Source organism: Saimiri boliviensis, chromosome 16 (genome assembly GCF_048565385.1).
Source record: "Saimiri boliviensis isolate mSaiBol1 chromosome 16, mSaiBol1.pri, whole genome shotgun sequence".
Classification (NCBI taxonomy): Eukaryota; Metazoa; Chordata; class Mammalia; order Primates; family Cebidae; genus Saimiri; species Saimiri boliviensis.
This window is the reverse complement of record NC_133464.1, coordinates 27,229,851-27,234,326: the sequence shown is the minus strand read 5'-3', so window position 1 is coordinate 27,234,326 and position 4,476 is coordinate 27,229,851. Positions and strand designations below refer to the sequence as shown.

Sequence of the window (4,476 nt, the reverse complement as noted above, 5' to 3'; positions counted from 1 at the left end):
AAAAAATACAAAAAATTAGCCAAGCATGGTGGTGGGCGCCTGTAATCTCAGCTACTCAGGAGGCTGAGGCAGGAGAATTGCTTGAACTCGGGAGGCGAAGGTTATAGTGAACCAAGATCACACCACTGCACTCCAGCCTGGGCGACAGAGTGAGATTCTGTCTCAAAAAAAAAAAAAAAAAAAAAAAAGAGCAACATTTTTAGAGAGTCATTTTTTTTGTAATATATCTGTCTCCATGCAAATGTAAAAATTTTAATGTTATAAAAGCCTAATGGTGAAGTTAATTAAAACAGTTGTACTGATAGATATTAAAAGTCATTCACATGCAGGCCTCAACTTCTTCATCTCTCTGTTCTTACAGTAACTTGGGACTCTTACTTGTAACAACTTTCACAGTGAGCCTCTATTGGAGTTACCTGTGCTTTCTATTTATTTATTAGCTAACACTTTAGCATTTCACATGTATTAACTCCTATAATTTGTGAGTATATGATGTGATATGAAGTTCCTCATGGGCACTGACTGACAATATCTTTTATATATAACCTTAGGTAGTACTATGGCTCACACAACATAGATCTTCTGTAAGTGGCAGTCATTTCAGACTTAATTGTAGTATGACCTACTCATCATACCAAGGATAGAAAGGATGGGGAGGAGGAGGGAGAGGGAATGGATGAAAGGTTATGGTACAAATTGCTGAACCAAGGAGCCCACCTGGAGAGAGAAGATTTGTAGACAAAAAGTGGAGAAAGGAGATTAGTCTTTGAGTGTGGGAATTATTTACCTCTAAAAGATTTCTAGGTAAAATCTTTGAGTAAGTAAAATCCAACCATATATTTTAACAATCTGAAACTGAACCTACATCTTCTAGTTGAGTCTTAAATACTATAGATTAATTTAAAAAACCAGAATTTCTTTTTATTTAGAAATAATTCTGCTCTGAAAAACAACAAAACACACACACACACACAAACACACATGCACACACACACACAAATCCTTGAAGGTTCAGTCCTACAGTATGGGTAAAGGTAAACTAATTTATATGATAAAATTTCAAGACATGATATTTGATACTCATTTCCTCTCCCCTGGTGAGTCAGACGATTATAAAATAGGAAGCTCCATGAGTCAAAGCCTTAAATGGAAAATGAGACACCAAAACAGGAATGGGCAAGAGAGGGAGCACCTTGATCAACCACAAACCAAAACTAGCAGAAGCCTGTACTTTAAGAAAACAACTGAAGAAAAGCTTGCCTCAGGGTACATTCTAAAACTATGCAGGTCCAAAATGAGTATAAAGAGTTTTGAAAATTGGAAAGCTTTTGTAAAGTATCTGTTCATATCCTTCGCCCATTTTTGAATGGGCTTGTTTGTTTTTTTCTTGTAGATCTGCTTTAGTTCTTTGTAAATTCTGGATAACAGCCCCTTGTCAGATGGGTAGGCTGCAAAAATTTTTTCCCATTCTGTTGGTTGCCGATTCACTCTACTGACTGTTTCTTTTGCCGTGCAGAAGCTGTGGAGCTTGATTAGGTCCCATTTGTCTATTTTGGCTTTTGTTGCCATTGCTTTTGGCGTTTTGGTCATGAAGTCCTTGCCTACACCTATGTCCTGAATGGTTTTGCCTAGATTTTCTTCTAAGGTTTTTATGGTATTAGGTCTGATGTTTAAGTCTTTAATCCATCTGGAGTTAATTTTGGTGTAAGGTGTCAGGAAGGGGTCCTGTTTCTGCTTTCTGCACATGGCTAGCCAGTTTTCCCAACACCATTTATTAAACAGGGAGTCCTTCTCCCATTGCTTGTTTTTGTCAGGTTTGTCGAAGATCAGATGGTTGTGGGTATGTTGTATTTCCTCTGAGGCCAACAAACATATGAAAAAATGCTCATCATCACTGGTCATCAGAGAAATGCAAATCAAAACCACATTGAGATACCATCTCACACCAGTTAGAATGGCGATCATTAAAAAATCGGGAAACAACAGATGCTGGAGAGGATGTGGAGAAATAGGAACACTTTTACACTGTTGGTGGGAGTGTAAATTAATTCAACCATTGTGGAAGACAGTGTGGCGATTCCTCAAGGACCTAAAAATAGAAATCCCATTTGACCCAGCAATCCCATTACTGGGTATATATCCAAAGGATTATAAATCATTCTACTACAAGGACACGTGCACACGAATGTTCATTGCAGCACTGTTTACAATAGCAAAGACCTGGAACCAACCCAAATGCCCAACGATGATAGACTGGATAGGGAAAATGTGGTACATATATACCATGGAATATTACACAGCCATCAAAAACGATGAGTTCACGTCCTTTGTAGGGACATGGATGAACCTGGAAACCATCATTCTCAGCAAACTGACACAAGAGCAGAAAATCAAACACCATATATTCTCACTCATAGGCGGGTGTTGAACAATGAAAACACATAGACACAGGGAGAGGAGCACTACACACTGGGGTCCGTTGGGGGGAAATGGGGGAGGGGCGGGAGGGTGGGGAGGTGGGAAGAGACAGCATGGGGAGAAATGACAGATACAGGTGAGGGGACAGAAGGCAGCAAACCACACTACCATGTGTGTACCTATGCAACAATCTTGCATGTTCATCACATGTACCCCAAAACCTAAAATGCAATAAAAAAAAGGGAAAAAAAAAAAAAGAAAATTGGAAAGCTATCATTACTGACTGCAAGGGTTTGGATTGCTCATTCATTTATTCATTTGATTGTGTTTTGGGGGAAAAAAAAGGAGTGAAAATTGAAGTGATGCTTGATGAAATTTTTTTCTTGTATAAAACTAACCTTAACATTAATTGTTGTCATTCTGATTTTTTTTTTTTTTTTAAAGACAATGTCTCATCCAGTTGCCCAGCCAGGAATGCAGCAGCATGATCATAGCTCACTGTAGCCTTGACCTCCTGGGCTCAAGGGAACCTTCTGTCTCAGCCTCCTGAGTAGCTAAGGCTACAGGTATATACCATCACACCGAGCTAATTTTTTGTTTTCTTAATGCTTTGTAGAGACAGGGATCTTGCTATGTTGCCAAGGCCGATTTGGAACTCTCGGCTTCAAGTGATCCTTTTGGCTTGGCTTCCCAAAGTGCTGGGATTATAGATGTGAGCCACCTCACCTGCTGGCATTGTAATTTATGTTGCTTAATTTCATATTACAGCAATAATTACAGATCAATGTGTTTTATGTCAATTGAAATTCAATGACTAGAGCAGGAAGTCGGATTCATATCATGGAACTCAGAGCTGATAACCTGTCTTTATTATTCAAAGCAAATGTTGCTTTTTTCCTTATTGTAAGATCATACAGGAAAAGAAAATCTTATGGCCCATCTTTCCTGTCATATTAAAGGATCTATGAGAAAACAGCCTATGTATAGGCAGAGAGGTAGTTGTTGGATTCTGAGTAGCTGAAAACACCTTTCTTGGCATATCATTTTTGGATTGCTTTCTCTTTAGAAGTAAACCTTAAGTAGAGTAGAACTCGGTACTTCAAAATCTGAATTTTTAAGAAGTTTTCCTATAAAATAATTTTTTCCTAAATAAAAATATTTGAGCTATCCATTTATAGGTATATATAAAAATGTATAATTAAGAAGAAATTATGGTTTAACTGTTTTAGGGAGAAACATAATTTGAAATAGTTTTGATTACTAACTAAGAAATTACATGAGAGAGAAAGTTCAGCTGAACCTCTGATAAACTAAAAATAAATGTAATTTTTTTCATGGTAAAGCATTCTTACTTTTCAACCAGAACAACTCATTGTAGTGTGTTCCTGTGTGAAAACTTAAATGGATATTTATCCCTCTAATTTTTTTTGCTAATATAATTAGCCCCAATAACAATATGTCTAAACCTAACAAGAACATATCTGGTTTTGAGAAGTTTAGTTTTGCTTCATACATTTTTTATTGTTTATTTATTTTTATTTTATTTATTTTGATGAAAACCTTTAGCATTAGCAGTTTTATATAAAAAAATCTACTAAAATAAATGCTTGTGCGGTGTGATTGGTAAATAATCCACAAAAATAGGTTCTTTTTTTTTTTTTCCTTCAAGGTAATCTGTCAGAATGCAGGATATTTTCTTCCAAAAAATATGGAATATTTCATAAGTTTGCATGATATTGTTGTGCAGGGGCCATGCTAATCTCTGTATCATTCTAATTTTTTAGTATATGTGCTGCCAAAGAGAGCACCATAAATCTTGTAAAAGTATATTTTGCTCATGTGTGGAATTGACTCAATTCAGACTTGCTAAGACTGAGATATCAAAATTCTTTTGTTGAATGTCTTCAAGAACATAGCAGTGTTGAGAACAACATATACATTAAGTAAAACAAGGTATAGTTTTTTCTATTTGGGAACTTTAATTAGTAAAATACCTACTTGATCTTTATTCCCTTAGTATTTGTTATGTCTTTTATTTATATATAAAAATGTGTTATA

General features: G+C 36.0%; 1 non-coding gene across 1 annotated transcript; it reads right to left on the bottom strand.

The window, feature by feature from the left end:
* Positions 1-4,120: 4,120 nt before the first annotated feature.
* LOC120365801 (U6 spliceosomal RNA) lies at positions 4,121-4,226 on the bottom strand. The gene has a single exon (XR_005580649.1). It is a non-coding gene; the product is annotated as a U6 spliceosomal RNA (small nuclear RNA).
* Positions 4,227-4,476: the final 250 nt, after the last annotated feature.